We start from the raw sequence: 20,599 nt of genomic DNA, 5'->3' as shown, positions 1-20,599 counted from the left end.
AGGCTGATTCGAAATACAACCACTGAACTTTGGCTGCATCACCGTGTCTGTGCTCAGTGCAAAGGATGTAGCACTGTTCAGTGTAAGGAATTCCGGACTACCGGTACTCTCTGTATGTTCAAACGACACAAATTGTGGCCCGGTAACAATTACCCGTTAAAATACATCTCGCAGAATTTCAGTTTTTCTTTCAAGATGACAAAACAATCATTACCGAAATAGCATTGCCACGATAAGAGGATATCGTTGAAATATCCAACCACAATTTTTGCCGTACTTGGTCAGCACGTCTTGAAATAGTTCCTGAACGTCTGGATAGGCTTCCATTATTGACAAGTTTTCCATTTTGAATTCAATTTTGTATCAAAAAGCATTGTGCTCAAATGTGCCATTTACAATTCGCAATGAGATTTTTAATGACCCTCGTCATGCGAAAATTGGTCTTTTTCCATATGCGCCCATCATATATATAGCCTACTCAGCCTGCGCATCTCTCAGTCTGGTCAGGAGATACATAATGATTTCATAACATATTGAGTGATTTTATAGCGAACAGCATCGCCTCTGACCTGACTGCGCAAATGCTAACACACATTTCATGCGATGAATATGCAACTTGCAAGTGAAAAAAACACCATAATAGTTAAACTTTTTTTTTCTTTTTTTTGACTTACTTAATGAACGTGTCAATAAGCCTACGGCTTTCAATGCTATCATTCCAAAATAAATAGGTTCAAATTAAACTTACATTATTTAGCCCTGGTTATAAAAAAAGTATTGTTAAACAAAAAGGCTTTGATTTATTAGACGATACTACGCGGCATAATTAACGTTTAACCGCACTTGCGTACAAATAACAAACATGGCTTGCGGAATGCAAGACATTCTTTTAATTCGGAAAAGACATTCTTTCAACCGCACCAATCTATCCACACACATTTCCTCTATCACCACTGCAAATAATACCTAGCTGTAGTTAGTGCAGTATTTGAATTCAAATTTTATCCAATTTGATAGCAATCTACTTAAATCGAATGCATATTATATCAAAGTACTGACAGTACTGGTGTGACGATGTTTTTGAAGAGGATGGATATAAAAGCATCAATTAAAGTTAATCTACATCACCACAATTGTGTATGTTGGTACGAAAATAAATTTGGGTATGAAAACAAAATTGGGTACTTAAATTTTGGGTACGAAACAATTATGCTCCAAAAAATTTGGGAATGAAATAAAAATTGGGTACGAAAATAAATTGTGTATGAAGATTTTTGGGTACGAACAAAAAATTGGGGGTACGGGGAAGTAGTACCCGTGGGGAACTTGACCCATTCAGCGAAACTGGGAGGCGGCTTACATTCTCGATCAAATCTAAAAATAACTACATTTGGGGTTTTCCCAGCGTCACAACGTTTGAAAATCCACCTGGCAGTTTCGTGTCTGGTTCCTGTCCCGAACCTCTCGATAAATTTGAAAGAAGACGGGAACCAAGCTGCCTTTATGTTTATCAATGATAATCAGCGAGGTATGCCGATTGAGAATTTTTAGCTAACTCAATCGGACTGGCTCGGTCTTTTACATAGGTCGCCATTGTGAAGAATTTTTTCATTGTATGATATCTTAGACGAGCTGCTTCGCTGAAGCAGCATCGTCTAAATTCACACACAAATTAAGATTGAGATTAAGAAAGAATCAGTATCAATATACAAGAACATGCCATTTTTTTACCAAATGGATTAAAAAAGCTTAATTATTATTGAAATATATTAAAACCAATTCAGTTTGTTTCGTAATATGTATACCGATATTCAGATTTTGATTCCATACTTTTAAACATTAATATACCAGAACAGTACACTATTTTAAAACGTCAATTATTACCGAATGTGTCAAACTGCGTGTACATACATATTTAAGAAACAGACATTTAAGACTGAATACACTTCTTTCAACGTTTCGTTTTAAGGAAGGTTTTGGACAAACATTGTATCGGTCTCGTCGTGCTATTTTTGTCAAGGACAAATCTATTTCACAATCTGAACGCGATACCATGTTTAGGAACAGTGCCTTTGATATATATCCCCATTCATATTATTATCGTATTTTAATAATAATTGATAGTCCCCAGGTAATTCGTGTAATATAAAACAAAGCATTAATTACGATGTTTTTCATTTTAAAATAATTAACGATACCTTAACTTCGCAAAATGTTTTCCTTAGTGTTAAAGCATCATCACAAAAAAACTGTCTTAAATTTGACTTAAAGGAAATATTATTCTGTACGGATGTCTTTCAGCGACTTACAACAACAAACATCATGTCGGGATACACTTCAGTGCAGTGATCAATACTAAATAGGAATGGTTCAAAAGGTTGAAAGCTTATATTATGTCTTTACTGTGATAAAATAACGCGCGATATGTCTTGGTCGCAAACTTTCATCAGACATTTAAATCGTTGTTACGTTATAACGTTGTTGCTAAACATGCTGAACCATTTAGTCTGTCAGTAGTTATTATAATTAATTGCAGATGGTATGAGATTTTGAAACGATTTTTAATGGACTAGCTTTGTTTGTACCCGCAAATAAGTGGGATTTCAAACAAACATCTAACAAATACTAGATAAAGCCTACCAATATTTATTTGGGAAAAAGACACATTTAAATTAAAATCAACGTTTTGCCTACAGTAAGATTTCATTACGGTTGAAGTACGATAACATTAACTCAACAGCACATGTGGTCAGAGACATTGAACCTTTGGGATAGGTCAGGACTTTGATATGCATTTCAAATCATTATCAATAGCGGTCCGGTACAAGGTTACATCTAAAGTAAATGGAAAACGAGAACGACGAAACAAGTAAAGACATAAGTTTAAGTCACACACACACTTTGCTGTACTGCATATCGGTAACAAAATATATGGCTGACAGGACAAGTAAAACGTATCAACATGAAAAATGCAGTTAAGCATGAAGATAATAAAAAGGGAAATAATTAATATAATCCCATCGGCATTTTTTCTTCTGAAAGTTATATAGATATACGAGAACAGACTTTCCAATAGTTGTTTGACTGCTTTATATTTTTATTTATTTTGTTGGTGTTGTATTTCCTGATATTTCTTACATTCTTGTTTCAAATAAATCACGAGTCTTAATACGCAGTCTAATCAGTTTATTGTAATAAATCAGTCTAAAATCAACTGCTTATGTCAATCGCATAAAAATTTAAGTAATTCTAAAATAATTAGATCTATATGATCGGAGGTCTAATTTGTACAGTATGTTTGGACATTAAAAGGAGATAATAATATTAGAGAGAGCTGATTAAGTTGCACCATACGGGCAAGAGTCATCTGTGGTGTCACATTTGGAATTAAAGAATGAATATTTTGTTAAGATGATATCAAAAGCTGCTGCATATTAAAACTGTTAAATGATATTTCGAGCTGGAAACAAGCTAATCTGGTTTATCTTACATTTCTATAGTTGATAAATTCATATAAATTCTGCCTTGTCGTTTTTAGTTTTATGTTTGTTTATTTGATTATTATTGTTTTCATTCAATATGATTTTATAACTATTAAGCGGACGGAAGATGCTACATACTGTCTAGTCTGTGTTCATGTGAGTATAAACTTAGTGAAAAAAGCTAGTAGAGCTTAAAACTGTGTTCAAATTAAACTTTTTAATGCTATTTTATCTCATTTACATATTATCTAGTCAAAGCCGCAAATTAATGTGAATTTGACAAATCTTGACATACTATATTGAGGTCCGAAAACCAACATTTTGGATTCTTTGCAGCCACATGTGGCCTCTCGAGCCTATCCTGAACGCATCAGAATCAGAACATTGATATGATTGATGGCTTACGATATGGATAACACAATCGACCAGCTACCACTTCGTATCAGTTTTTGGCGCTATATCATTGAGAACATATCTATTCAAATATAATTGAATTTATGTTAACCAATTCGGAATGTTTTCACACAAATTAAGGCTTAGAATCGAATACATGCATATACCAGACAATTATAGTTTTTCAAATATTTGTTTAACGAACAGATAGAAATGCATGCACGGCAACATATAAAATGAACATTAAATGCTGAGCGCACTTCTTTCAACTTTCGAGTTTGAACATTATGATGCTTATGAAAAAATACTGTATCTTTCTCGATGTGCTATTTTTGTTGTCGATGATACATTTATGATTACAACTACTTGCATTCAAATATTTAAAAAAATCAATATATAGTATAAACTTTATTATATTAAAACACTTTTTATGTACATACACTTTCGAATACAATACTCAAAATTTACGTCAATCAACTGAGCTCCGGAAAAACGGTCATTCCTAAATCTGTTCAATTCTTAAACATAATGTCTCTTTTATCGCTGGGTTCAGTGTTGGACGAAGTAGTTCAATACTTTGACAGCTTATGGAGCATGTTCGAATTTTTTAAAATGCAACAAATTACGTTCTCATATCGTAACAATATATTTTGTTTAGATATATTCGTTCGAAATGATAGCAAAATATAAGCCTTTAAACTTATTTACCTTTCTGTTGTTAAATGGTTTGTTAATTTTAATTAGATAAAGCTGTCTGTGTTGTAACATACATGCAATCTTGACATCTTTAAGTTTAGTGTTAATTATAGCAAAATCGTGATGTTCGTGTTTTGGTACTGACAACGCATACACAATCTTAATTTACTAGTAAATGAAAGCAAATGTTTGTGTGTTTACCCTATTGCTACTTATTAACGATGTTATTATTCATTTAATAACACATTTTTAGAATAATAATAAGTATGTTGGCATTGACAGCAGTTTTAAAGAATTACGGACGTGTATATGGTGGGGTGTTACTCGACATAAAGCGAAATGATATTGTGCGACAGAAAGCCCTGATAGCCATTGCTTTATTACAAAACGTCAAACGTTTCGTGACTTGATATTATCTGGGCGTTCCGCTGAGTATCCGAATCAGTATTCATTCAGGTGATGGAACAGAATATGGCTTTATTGACTTTTTTTCGATTGCAAAATGCTTTGCAAAGGGCAGGTGGGTTAAGCCTTGAACAGCTTTCTACAGCATGATTGTACTGATTTCTCAAAATCAGATTTTGTGGAAGCACGAATACATTTTGTGAAAATTATGTTTCATTGTATGATATTTATAGTTAAATTTGACAACGACATTTTTCTGTTCGTACTCTTATTTGACAAAGAATTAAAAACCAATTTAGTTTTGACATTTTTGTCACTTTTCTGATTTTCTCGCTGTATAACGGAATAAACATGCGAAATTGGCAAACACTATAAAAACAAGATAAACGTATTCGCGCACCTTCGTAAAGGCCTAATGTGCACGTGTATTGTTTGTCTAAGATGCCTCGCTACTGTCTCTTCGTGAACTCCGCCAGTCGGATGGAGTCAAATGCATAAGGAATGTAATTGTCTCTTGAAACATGGTTGACTTGTGCGCGAAATTTGATATTATTAAGTTGTTTTGATTTTTTTCCCTTCGAGAACGCATATAGTTTTTTTGTTATTCAGTGTCCTATTGGATTGATGTAGATTCACGTCTTTGTCTTACGGTTTTCGTATAGACCGGCGCATGTGTTTGCTCCATTAGATTAATCTTGGTTTCAAAATGGAAATATTCCCGATGAATTCCGTGATACTTCGAAAGAACGATATCAGGAGGTGTGTGTGTTGGGAGGGGGGGGGGGGCATGCGTATGCGGGAGCTTACCAGGTTTAAGTGAGATTCGTTTGAACTTACTTTCAATACTGCGTCGTTGGCGTGTTTTTTGTGAGCGTGTAGCAGATGTTTTCACCCGGTAAGCCACGTTGTATTTATATATATTTTGTAATGAATACGCTCTTTCGGCTCTACGGTGTTTGTGCTTCTCTTGTTTGTTTTTTTGTTTCAAGATCGTAGACGTCGAGATAAAAATATTATTGAGGGAAAACCGTCCAACAATCATTTATCTACTTACGCTTCGTTCGAGAAGTTTGATGTCCAAATATCATTATTTTCTCTTAAAATACACCGTATTGACGCACCTGTGCAGCAAAATATAACTAAAATCAAGATTGTTTAATTTTCCCGACGCCGTTTCATCTGTGATATCTAATGTATTGATATAAAAACCATTTTGGGAACTGACTTCCTTTAAAGCATATTTTTCGTATCTAGATATTTTGAATATCTAACGCTAACCTCAAGATCAACATGACCTACTATCTTGTCATCGTTAACATAAGATAACTATATACACGCATATTGTTGTGAAATGTTCATGATATTGGCTCTTGTACTTGAGATGAAAAGTACTTTTGTGATCATCGCTATTGATATCGTGAATTCAAGACTCGTGGTGTACTTTTTTGACTGCAAATGTGTTTTCATTTCCAGACTAAAATGCTCACTGACAACTTTTTCGTATAGCCTTGTCGGACCGTATTTGGTACAAAAACGAATATGGTACAAGTTTGTACCATATTCGGCCGAATATGGTACAACTGTCTAATTGTACCATATACGTATCTGCAGTTTTGGGGTAAAATGCCTGACCGAATATGGTACAAACTTGTACCATATTCGGATGAAAAATGTACCACATTCGTTCCGAATATGATACACACTCATCATCGTAATCATCATCATCATCATCATCGTTATCTCATCATCATCATCATCATCATCATCATCATCATCGTTATCTCATCATCATCATCATCATCATCATCATCATCATCACATCAATTATCAACACCCCAATGATCATCATCGTTGTTATCTTTACCAACACCACCATCATCATCACCATCAAAACCAACATCATCATATCCATTATCATGATCGTAATGGTGATCACAAAAGTTTTTTTTGTGATGATAATGACAGCGATGTTTTCGGTCGATAATGAGGATGTTGTGATGATGATGACGACGATGAGAATATCATCATCATCATCGGCCAATAAACATCGCCATCATCATCATCACAAATATTTTGTTATCATCATCATCATTATCATCATCGTCGGCCGATAAACATCGCCGTCATCATCATCTAAAAACTTATCATCATCATTATAACCATCATCATCGTCCGATAAACATCGCTGTCATCATCATCCCAAAACGTTTGTTATCATCATCATCATCATCATCATTATCATCATCATCATCATCATCACCACAATCATCAAACCCCAATCATCATAACCACTGTCATCATCATCACCACCACCATCATCATCACAATTTTTTTACCATCATCATCATCACAAATGTTTTGTCATCATCATCATCACATATTCATTTTACATTTTGTATTTTATAATTTGTTTCATTCAAGAGATTCAACAAACTTGTACTTTTTTCATTTATTGGTATACTGACAGGATTTTTCAAAGTAATATTGAAGAACATAGAACAGCATTTAAATTTTAATCCAACTGTAGCATTTTGACAAGACATAATATACATATATACATTCATTTTAGTAGCAGCCAAAATATCCCAAATGTGCTTCGTAAAAAGTTACCAGTAAATGAGCAAATGACAACAAATTTCCGGTAGAAGAACATAATCATCAATCACAAAAATAACATAACAGGTTTCCAAACACCGATATACATGTATAGTTCACCTGTAATGTCTGTACATGACATCTATGATATCATACCAACCGATTCCACTAACACGCAAACGCAGCCATGCGTTTGCCCATTTTGGCCCCTTGATGATTTCTTTTATTGCCGAAATAAGACCGCTGTTTCTGCCCGCTCTTGTTAATAGGAAACGAACGCTAACAGGATTTCTGTTACTAGTATCTAGTCCAATATCCGGCCGAATGTAAATTCTAGGTGTTTGCAAACTCATTGACCTTATTAAATCTCTAAAGGGTTTGCCGACCTTCGCCAACACCAACTGGATTGACGGGTTTGATTGTATGCAGAACTTAAAAATTTCAACTTGAATGTGAAGTGGTAACATCAGAAATGGAAAAGTCGTTCGCTTCTGTGCCCTCCTATTGTTTATCATATCTTGAAGCTCTTTCAGGGCTGAACACACAGAGACGTCACCGTTGTCGCCAGAGTCACCGTTGTCGCCGGAGTCACCGTTGTCGCCAGACGCAGCGTTGTCGCCGGAGTCACCGTTGTCGCCGGAGTCACCGTTGTCGCTGGAGTCACCGTTGTCGCCGGAGTCACCGTTGTCGCCGGAGTCACCGTTGTCGCAAGAGTCACCGTTGTCGCCAGACGCAGCGTTGTTGCCAGATGCAGTGTTGTCGCCAGACGCAGCGTTGTCGCCGGAGTCACCGTTGTCGCCAGACGCAGCGTTGTCGCCGGAGTCACCGTTGTCGCCGGAGTCACCGTTGTCGCTGGAGTCACCGTTGTCGCCGGAGTCACCGTTGTCGCAAGAGTCACCGTTGTCGCCAGACGCAGCGTTGTCGCCAGATGCAGTGTTGTCGCCAGACGCAGCGGTGTCGCCGGAGTCACCGTTGTCGCCAGAGTCACCGTTGTCGCCAGACGCAGCGTTGTCGCCTGACGCAGCGTTGTCGCCAGACGCAGCGCTGTCGCCAGAGTCACCGTTGTCATACGACTGTTCTAAGCGTGATATTATGTCCTTGTACACGCGTTGATTGATACGGATACTAACGTAATGCATGCCAAATCCTTCTGGGAAATACCCCAATGCAATTGTTCCAACATCACCATCGAACGTTCCATCTGCTGACACAATTGATGAGTGTTCTAGTCCTCGGGTAGAAACTACCAGGCACTGCAAATTATATTCTCTCATAAGTGCAATGAGCGTGAGGTTGTCGCCGTATGTCCCATTCTTAGACATATTCTTAACGTATTCATCAAATGTTTCATCATAGACAAAAGTTTCATAGAAATATCTGTTTTCTACAATGTGATGGACTGCTTCCTTACGTAAAGCATCTACGTCTTTGTATATACCAATTTTACCAAGTTGATGCGATATAGCAGCAAATTGACAATTTCCATCCGGATTTGGGTCCATGGCAATATTCACCCCATCCAACAACTGCAGATTTTCATGGTGTGTTAAAACATGATAGTACTTAGTTCTGTGATTTTGTTTCTCTGAGCGGTTCTGTTTTAATGAATGTTTTTTAATTTTTCGTTGTTTCTCTAACGCAACAGTTAGGCTAGTCATGTTTTCGACCCCAACCGATTTGCTTACGAATCCAAGTTCGGGTTTGTTCGGTACTTGAAATGACACGATATAAACACCATTTCGTTTTACTTTTTCTACCTTGCCTTCGATAACATATCTTTTGGTTGGCACCCTGGATTTTCGAAAGGGATAGCGAATTAATACTGTCTCTCCTACTTTGTACTTGCTTGGGGAAGTTGCGTTTTTCAACAGCGACCTGTAAGCCTTTTTATTTGCTCGCCGTATGGTTTTCTTTATTTCACGGTACTATGACGTTCTTTGGTAAAAACATGACTTCTTCCGTAGTAGGCTTCAAAGGGCGTGAGACCCCCAAGAACTCGTTTGAAACTTGTGTTTATGGCATAGGCTAAATCTTGAAGCCCTTCGACCCAGTTAAATCCACGTTTACTTTTTGTTGCAAATAGAATCTTGGCCTTTATAACACTGTTTGACCTTTCACACTTGCCCTGTGATTGAGGATGATACGGCCTACTATTGATCATTTTGATGTTGTACTTGTTCAACAAAAGTTTCATACTAGGGCCTTTAAATTCCAGTCCGTTGTCACATTGGATGATGTCAGGGGCAAGGTTAACCATCAACACGTCCTCTAATGCATTTGCAACTTCACGCGAACTCTTCGTTTTCAGGGGTTTTGGCATAACGTACCTAGAATAAACGTCCACGACTTGTAGAATATAACTGTATGTGGACCCCTTGTAGCTAACACTTTGATTTTTCATGTTAATTATGTCAATCTGCCATCTTTTGCCTGGTTCCTCTTCTGTAATTGTCTTTGGCTTTGGCTTGTTTGTAAATCTCGGATACTTCTCATGGTAATACTTGCTATTGTACAGTATTTCAAGGATAGCTTGTTCCGAGAACCCCGTGTAATTTACTTTCAGTTTGTTGTAAATAACCCTTGCTCCACATCCTTTGTTTTCCATGAACATCTCAACAAATCTAGGAAGATCTTCTTTCACAAGGACTTGCTTTCCGCCACACAATAAAGAACCCCGGTCACCAAGCTCGAAGTCCTTACGTTTTCTAATCATGGCCAAACAATTATTCTCTTCAGGTGTCCGTTTCTTCACAGGGACATCGAACGATCCGTTTAAACATCTGACAATAATGTCGTACTTCGACCTGGGCAAGCACCCTAATTGCTTCCTTTTTCTCCTAATTGCTTCCTTCATCTGAAATAATATAATAAGTTATTATACATTTATACTTCATTAGTTAATAGAGCTTGTATTGAACACCGCGTGTCGAAAACGAATGTCTCACGACATGAGCTGAGCTAAAATCACTCGTCTGATAGCTCCGCTAAAATTTACAATCCGAACTTCCGGGCAATATGCGCAATGAAAGTAGCAAGTACTTCATGTAAAGTTTCATTGAAATCCAACCGAATTCAAATTCAGGGGAAAAATAGCGGGCAAACTTATGGCGGTCAACGGACAAACGGTCTGTAGAAACCAATGCTACGTGGATGGAAGGGATATAAAGAAGGGGCCCTGGGGGCCTAGGTCGCTCACCAGAAGTCACGACTAGGCAGGGTTCGAAGGTCAAAGACCTTTAAACTCCATAAAATTTAAAATGTTCAAATCTACAGATTACAGGAGCTCGATCTGATTTTGGTGGAAAATACACTTTCGAAAAAATGACTGTAGCTTAAATATTTTAGCAGTTTAGAGGTTACGCACCCGGAAGGAATGCCACGGACAATTGGATAGACGGACGGACAACTGCAAATGCACTCTGAGGGGGGGGGGCATAAAACATAAAAATCAATGCATGTTAAAACATCAATGCATATTAAGACAACTGAAAATTAAAATTATGTACAGTACTTACTGTCAAGAATTCTTTTGAAGTTTGAAGAAAGTTTTGATTTCAATTCTTTCTAGTCGAAAATCACAACTTTTCTTGCCGACCGCCAAGTCAAATATGGTTACTGACTTCTGAGTAAGACTCGTGTGCAAAATTCCCGCCTTTTTAAAGCGGCACGTTATCAAAGAAAAAATCGGAAACTTCAAAGCTTTGTCGGCTTCTCAGCAATATGACGTCGGAACGACAAATCAACTTTACAAAGTAATGTTTAGGAATACAGTCACACCTGTCTAAAGCAGCCAGTCAAACATCCTTATTTTTGGAGAGATATATTCATTTAAAAGAGCTCAAAATCTCTTAAATCGGATTTTGGTGAAAATACACTTTCGAAAAAAAAAGTTTTAAAAATTCGAAAATGGCTATTAATGATCTCCACGAAAGTATCTGGCCCGCCCGGGAATCGAACCCAGGCCGCCTGCGTGCCAATCTGACGCGCAACCGACTGAGCTAGCCGGCGAAACAGTTACACAACCAGCAAAATCCATGTAAAGTGTGGTTAGGTTAGCTGTTTCTGTTACTGCTAGTTACGACGACGACGACGACGACGACGACGACGACGATGATGATGATGATGCTGATGATGATGATGATGATGATGATGATGATGATGATACTTTTGTCACTTCCAATATTAGGTTAATACAATGTATTTGAGTTTGAAAAAAAGTTTACACATCGGCAGACTATTTCATTTATTAAGAAATACATAATTTATGTACCATATACGTAGGCCATTTTCATTTTTATGAGTTTTTTTGGTATGTACCAAATACGTTTTGGCGAGCATAGAAAAACTTATTCCAACCGAATATGGTACAATGTTTGTACCATATTCGGTCGAAAATTGTACCATCTTCGGTCCGAGTATGGTACATTTGTACCATATTCGGCCGAATATGGTACAAATGTACCATATTCGTTTTTGTACCAAATACGGTCCGACATAGCCTTACGCATAATGTGTGTATTGCGTCGAATTAATTGTGTATACATATGTATTTATTAAGGTCACGCAATTGAGTATCATCATTATCTAGTCAGGCCTTTCTCTTGGACCTTTAAGACCCGATATAAATCTGTGTCTGAAGTATCCAAATCGGTGGCATACCTATGCATATATTAAAATGGACTCTTCCCTGCCTAATTACAAAATCAGGGGTCCCACAGGGATCTAAAGAAGAAGAAAAAACAATGCATAATAAGAACTATAGCAAAATAATACCCATCTTCAACTGATGGTATTTTCCAATGTGCCTTAACAAAATGCGTAACCGTTAGGTCGTGAAATCGTTTGGTGACGACAATTACCATCGTGTGTCATAAGTGTCGTCGCACCCTGGAATACCTGGGCGGCGCACAATGAGATAAGTAACGACGTGCAATACAGTATTCTAAACATTCTAAACATTCTAAACTTTTTTTGAAAATCGAAATGATCTGGGGGTTACGAACTAAACGCACATTTTAAGTCTTAGAAAATCAAATAAAATACTATACAATTTATACTGTTGTTGTGATATGCGAAATAAAAAGCTGTAGAAATGCTGAGCTATGCATTTAAGAATCGTATCTAGTTTATGACATTGAAATCCCTGTTCGTATCATATCGGATCACATCATATCAGTCTCAACAACAGTCCGACTTAAGCTATCCTTGGTTGTTTTATTTTTGTCAATGACAGTCTGGCAATCCTTCAGTGATTTGTCTGTTGTTAAAGCGACATTGACAATATTTTGTATATAAAATTAAATAACAGTGTATACCTATTGGTGTTTATTAATAAATCTACATGATATGAAAAAACATATCAACAATATCTTAAACGATAGAAATAGGAATAATAAAATTTTAAACTTAAAATGATTAAACAATTCTCACACCTTAAAGGTCATATCAATATATTGAAACTAAAATGTGTGTTGTTTAATGTTTTTTTCTGTTATTCTATTGCATCGTGTTTTTTCTACCGATACCTTATAGTTAAAGTATATAAATGGTGAATATTTATGAATGATGATGATAATGATGATGATAATGATGATGATCATGATGATCATGATGATCATGAGAGCGACGACGACGACACAGTCGACGACAAAGACGACGACTACGATGATGTTTAGTACCGTAAGCACCTTTAATATCCGATTATAAAGAAACGTCGTCATTTATTTCGAAATTACCCGATTTGTTTTGAGATGCCCTAACCCGTTGAAACAAGTCTTAAATTGCACAATTTCGTACTTTATCTTTAGGTCGTTGACCTTAAATTGTCAAACAACGGGCTTGCCCACTCAAAATGCCCATTATAAAACCCGGTGTTTGAGCTCCACGTCGACATAAGCTTGCTTTGGTAAAGAATCTCCTGAAGCGAAAATAATTTTATTGAAACATGATGAATGCGAAGATTATCGCTGTGTTGTTTGCATGTTGCGTTCTGGCGATTTTGGCTGGTAAGTCGACAATGTAATTAATGCATAATGTGATTTTTGTTGTCAATATATGCATTTGTGTATCGTCGTGATTTAATAATTATTTAATTAGTGTCTTCTTTTCTTTATAAATTATTTTGTTTCGAAAAAATAATATTTTATTTTTACAAAAGTAGTTATGTTGGTCTGATAATACCAATGTATTAGGCTAGTATTTTATTTAAAATACATTTACATTGTTTTAACATATATAAATAATATTCAGAGCTAGTAATAAAAGATCATGTCGTTTGTAAATAAAAACTTGATGATTCGGGTATATGGAGTATATTTAAGTTAACCCATTTATGCCTAGCGTCTAGAAAAAAGGCCTTGGCAAACAGCGTAGACCCAGATGAGACGCCGCATGATGCGGCGTCTAATCATGGTCTACGCTGTTTGCTTAAAGTAATTTCTGTAAGAAATATTGTAAATATAGAAATAAATATACAAGACATCCCTAATTTTGGAAATAAATTGATCCAATTTAGAAGGATGGGAGAGTCCACTAGGCATAAATGGGATAAGTTAATGAAAGTATTCCGTAACATGCTGCTAAAAAGTGGCAATTTGTTTGCGTATACTGTTATTAGTATCAAAGGCATAGACATACTTTGATTTTTGTCAGCAATTGTGGTTAACCTTTTGGTTCACGTATATTATTGTAATATGAAAATGCAGTTAGTGATCTCGCAAAACGTTGAAACACACAGGATAAGTAATACAACGAGTCCACAGGACGTGAAAATGTAGTAAACATATATAAATCGTTCAGATGCTTCATTGAATTTTTATCATATATTTTCATACCAAGAAACTTCTATCTACATTACTAATTGAGTTGTTGTTTCTTTGACGACACGGGATCTCGAAATGTGTGGTTAGTCCATATAACTCCATATATAATTTTTGATGTAAAGAACGCTGGATATTTCGTGGAAGATTTTGATATTTGGCTCCACATGTTAGTAAATATTTTGCTATTGTAATCCGCAAAAAATGTTAACTCACTATGATTCGGATATATTATATTTATTCGCGAAACAATTTTTAATACACATATTAACTATAGCTGACACGTTTCATCGCTTACCTGCGTATAAACGACCATTTGTCTAAGGATTGATTAATTGACCTGAAAAATGCAATCCATTTTAAGCATTCATTTCTGAAATAAAACGCAATGTAATATAATGTATATTATTTGCTTGACTTAAATCTCTATTCATGCTTGATTATGTATGGGGCAACCACGTATATCCAGATTTTTGTCTACAAGTATGTTGGATTATCGGTCAATTTAAAATACGAATAAAACTCATCAGAACAAAACATAGATAATTTAGCTAGGCCTCTGGATTTCTTTGAGCGTTATTAACTTCAAAGTCTAGACACGATAATTGATCTGATGTTATATGATTTACAATTGAATGGTATATTTAACATGTGTAACACTTATCGTACCTATCCTTGATGACTACAGAAAATATCAGTGAATAGTCTACTAATTTTTATATGTTAAATTTTGTAAAACAGGAATACTACTTTGATTTCAAATAAAACGAGGGAATGTTTCACTTTATTTTAATGAATACATGTTCACAAGGATAAGTCTGTTCGAATGTTTAGAATTTCCTTCGTCAAAACTGTATGTCTTGTATACGTCTGCTATGATCATTTTACATATATTACAAACGTTTTATGTTTAAACGAATACGATAAACCATAACAAGCTGCAGTAAGAAAGGAATATCAAAGTTTTTCTACCATTATCAAATAATTTAGAGCATAGATCAAAGCTCGCCAAAATATTGAGATGCGATATTTAAATAGCTATTCGAATTTTTAACTTTTAAAGCTTATGAAAGCTGATTTATCAATGGAAGATGAAATATTATGTTGATTTAGGACCTACAGGAAGGGATAGGGTCGATAAGTGTTATCGGTCATGTAGATTTATGCCCATTGTCAAGGACAAATTTGTTTGATAAATTTATTAATATTGTGCGTGATATTATATTTTAGAACAGAGCCTCTTATTACTGTCCTTATCAATAATATCATCGCAGTTTTATTGATAAAACCCGGCAAGCCATTGTAAATCCGCATGGACTAACCTCGGGTTTAGGAAAAATTTGATTAAAACGTGACAACGATGTATCTACACATGACCGTTTCTTTTTGCCAACTGTTCATAAGCCTTAAATTTGTTCAGATAACCTTTCCCAACCTCGCTAACCTTTTCAGAAAGACCGCGTGCAAATCTGACCTACATTTAAGGCTCCACATGTTAGAAAATAGTTTGCTATTGTAATCCGAAAAAACAAACGTAAACTCACTATGATTCGTATACATGATATTTATTCGCGAATTTTTTTTTTTTATACACATATTAACTATAGCGGACACGACGTTGCATCGCTTACCTGCGTATAAACGACCATTTGTCTAAGGATTGGCTTAATTAATTGACCAGAAAAATGCAACCCATTTTAAGCATTCATTACTGTAATAAAACGAAATGTAAGATAATGTATAATATTTGCTGTACTTCAATCTTTATTCATGCTTGATTATGCACGTGGCAAACACGGGTATCAAGATTTTGGTCTACAAGAATCTTGGATTATCGGTCAATATAAAATACGAATAAAACTCATCAGAACGAAACATAGATGATCTAGCTAGGCCTCTGGATTTCTTTGAGCGTTGTTAATTTGAAAGTCTACACACGATATTTGTGTTTAGATTGGAGTATTCCAGAGATTGATTTTAAATTGTATATTTTATTGATAAATATTCATTTAAATGTGAAAGGTTACCATATCCCGAACGCACTTATATGACTAACTATTGAATGGTATATTAAAATGGGTAACACTTATCGTACCTATCCTTGTGGAAAATATACAATATCATTGGATAATTATTTGTAATGCAATTTATGTTTACAATAATTGTGAAAACAGGAATACTATTTTAATTATAAATCAAATGAGGAAGTGCTTTTCATTATTATAATGCATACATATTTACAAGGATAAATCGTTTCGTATGTTGATGATTTCCTTCGTCAAAACTGTGTGTCTTGTATACGGCTGCTTTAATGCACACATATTTACAATGATAAATCGTAAGTTAAGGATTTCGTTTCTCAAAACTGTGGGTCTTGTATAAGTCTGCTATGATCACTTTACATATATTAATTACACTTTATGTTAAACTAGAATATGAAAGTTAACTGAGTTTTGCTACCATTGCCAAATAAGTGAGAGCATTCATCTAAGGTCGCCCAAATATTGCGATATGACACTAAAATATATATTCGGATTTGTAAATTTTAAAGCTGAATAAAGCTGATTTGACCATGTGAGATGAAGATAATGATGATTTTGGACACACTGGACGGGATAGGGTCGATAAGTGTTATCGGTCACGTTTGTTTATTTCTACTCTCGAGGACAAATCTACTTTACATTCTTATTAATATTGTACGTGATACCATATTTTAGAACAGAGCCTCTGATAACTTTTCAATTCAATACCATTATCTTAGTTTTATTGATAATACCCGACAAGCCATTGACATTCCGCATAGACTAACCTAGAGTTTTGGAAACATTTGATTAAAACGTGAAACTATTTAAACTTGACCGTGTTTTTTTCGCAAACTGTTTTGAAAACGAGCGTTAAGTTTGATAAGATAAATATTTCAAAACCATCCTCTTAAACCTTTTGAGAAAGACCGTGTGCAAAATCTGACCTACACAAATATAATTTAAGGATATATTTTAAAACAATGATCCATTAACAATATAAACGATTGTCATAATAGATGGTGATGTTGCAATCTATTCGTGTTTTAAGCGTGCATACGGTACGATTACTGCACTTAAAATATTCATTATTATACTTTATAAATATTATAATTAACATTACATGACACTAAGCACGACTATACTTATGTTTATTTCACAAACTTAATTTGATGGGCTGGCTGGAAAAGTTGCCACTATTCTTTCAGTACACACAATTTTATACAGAAAAAGAACAATGATACTGCTGTAATTTTTTTTTTATAAATGTTCGCCTGTAGTAATGTAATATTGAGAAAACTAATTGAGGTATATGTATTCTTATTCAATTTTACCGTTTAATTCAATACTTTCTTTAAAAACATAGTTGGTTTTATTTGTATAAAAGACAAATGTGTTCCAAGATCAATTATCAAAGATTCTGTCACTATAAACACGATGAATAATCGATCATATACATGTTTACAAGGCAACGTAATAAACGCTTTTCATTTACAGGATCAGCTGATGCTGTCAAGTGTTATGTGTGCAACACAGGGGACCCAGGTTGTGACGATTCGTTTGATTCTAACAAAATGACAGCTGCAAATATGAAAAGCGGTTGTACGGCATGCTCAAAATCAAAGGGCAAAATCCTTGGAATTCAGGGTAAACATAACTTTTATGGTTCAATTTAAATAGCTAAAACAGTTTGTGATAGTGATTGTTATACAGATAGACCGACAGGCGCAAAGACAGACAGACAGCCAGACAGCCAGCCAGCCAGAGAGCCAGACAGCCAGACAGACAGCCAGCCAGCCAGACAGACAGACAGACAGACAGACAGACAGACAGACAGACAGACAGACAGACAGACAGACAGACAGACAGACAGAAGACAGACAGACAGACAGACAGACAGACAGACAGACAGACAGACAGACAGACAGACAGACAGACAGACAGACAGACAGACAGACAGACAGACAGACAGACAGACAGACAGACAGACAGACAGACAGACAGGACAGACAGACAGACAGACAGACAGACAGACAGACAGACAGACAGGACAGACAGACAGACAGACAGACAGACAGACAGACAGACAGACAGACAGACAGACAGACAGACAGACAGACAGACAGACAGACAGACAGGACAGACAGACAGACAGACAGACAGACAGACAGAAGACAGACAGACAGACAGACAGACAGACAGACAGACAGACAGACAGACAGACAGACAGACAGACAGACAGACAGACAGACAGACAGACAGACAGACAGACAGACAGACAGACAGACAGACAGACAGACAGACAGACAGACAGACAGACAGACAGACAGACAGACAGACAGACAGACAGACAGACAGACAGACAGACAGACAGACAGACAGACAGACAGACAGACAGACAGACAGACAGACAGACAGACAGACAGACAGACAGACAGACAGACAGACAGACAGACAGACAGACAGACAGGACAGACAGACAGACAGACAGACAGACAGACAGACAGACAGACAGACAGACAGACAGAGACAGGACAGACAGACAGGACAGACAGGACAGACAGACAGACAGACAGACAGACAGACAGACAGACAGACAGAAGACAGACAGACAGACAGCGCACTTAAACTATACAATGATGGATACAGCATTAATTTAACACGTACGTCGGTGTCCCACTAACGTGAATGCAAATCACTCAATACTCCTTCTAAAAAAATGTCATGTGACTTTCCACTCAACAGCCACATCCAGAGATTGCTCCCTAACAGCAGCGCCTTTTGACGGCTGTAAATCACAGTCCGAGGCTGGCTTGAGTGGAAACGGCCTGCTTCTGCAAGTCCGACCTCTGCAACTCGTCGGATCGCGTGTCCATCTGCAACAACATTGCTGCACTTCCGGCAACTGGCATACATCGCTTTCCGATTGAGCATTTTGTAATATAAACTGTATTATTGTATTGTTCGTTTAAAGCATACAATTATACATGATGTGTCCCTTACCTTGTCATCAAGCAAAAAAAGCTATATTTTATGTATATTGCTAAAATGAGTAGTGTTTGTTTTTAACGACGGATGTTTTACATATCATCTAAATGTTACATAATTGCATTTCAATAACACTGCTATATGTATCATGTGAGCATTTTATACAAGGAAATTATTATAAGTGTTTTATGTATTCTTATATCTATGATGCATTATTGTGATCAATGTTGTAACTAACGATGTTCTCCATAAAGACAGAAGACACATTCATTGAGTTTAACGTTTAAAGCATGTTGTATAATGCACCAAAATAAAACATTGAAATACATTTATGTTTCGTTAAATTCCATTTTTGTTTCCTGATCTCTGCTTGCGACAAGCTATAGAATGCCTAAATTTATAAACTGTATGTCTTGTTTCCCTCTGTCCTAAGAAAAAAAATTTTGTTTCTTTAGTTGAGTGTTTTATCTTTGAATGCCAGTTAGCCTGCGAGTGAGGTTTGATGCGTACACAATGCAAGGCCCAGTTTCAAAGCGATAATGGTTACAAAATCTTCGTACTACAGTGCATTTGAAGTCATTGAAGTTTTCATTCATCATTTTGAATTATTGGCCTTCCTCTATTGCTGTAATGATTTTATCCGATTTAAACCGCACACATTAATGCATTAATAGCATGCGCTGAATTAATATAAACACACATAAACACACATAAGCCAAACAAAGTAACCGATTCTCTCATTTTGTTTCTGACTCTTCTGAATATTTGTCTATTTCCGTAATTAGACAATCGATGCAGAATTTCGGTTATGTTATCAACGTATTGGATGTATATGGTTGTTTTCAACTTATAAAATGGGTGAAATGTTTTCATTTGGACCGATCTATTGCAATGACATGTTTTGCAAGCACACATTTCACATACGCTTTTATTATTAGTTTGTGTATGCTCAAATCATAACACTTAATATCAACCTATTAATCTATGTCTAATGTTTGCACTCGCATCGATTTGATTACATAAGCGTATATACAAATAATTGTTTTAATTTTGCAAATCAATTTGCTAGTAAAATTAATTGTATTTATGTTAACAATTATCAAGCTGAAACTGTGATTACAACTTTTAACGAAGGAGTTAAAAAGCTGTTAAGTTTCCTAAGAATAAATATGCCATTGTTTTATTTTGACAGAATTAAGAA

General features: G+C 35.9%; 2 long non-coding RNA genes across 2 annotated transcripts in view; both read left to right on the top strand.

Annotated features, from left to right (window-relative positions):
* The first annotated feature begins 2,198 nt into the window (after positions 1–2,198).
* The window catches only part of LOC127839412 (uncharacterized), a 54,217-nt gene continuing 35,816 nt past the window's right edge, over positions 2,199–20,599 (top strand). The window contains exon 1 of the long non-coding RNA XR_008030335.1: positions 2,199–2,377. This is a non-coding gene — a long non-coding RNA (uncharacterized LOC127839412). The remainder of the gene's footprint in view (positions 2,378–20,599) is intronic.
* On the top strand, positions 13,409–19,234 carry LOC127839411 (uncharacterized). The gene is made up of 3 exons (XR_008030334.1): positions 13,409–13,576; positions 17,908–18,057; positions 19,156–19,234. It is a non-coding gene; the product is annotated as an uncharacterized LOC127839411 (long non-coding RNA).

This window comes from Dreissena polymorpha, chromosome 7, assembly GCF_020536995.1.
Source record: "Dreissena polymorpha isolate Duluth1 chromosome 7, UMN_Dpol_1.0, whole genome shotgun sequence".
Classification (NCBI taxonomy): domain Eukaryota; kingdom Metazoa; phylum Mollusca; class Bivalvia; order Myida; family Dreissenidae; genus Dreissena; species Dreissena polymorpha.
This window is presented reverse-complemented; position numbering and strand designations above follow the sequence as displayed.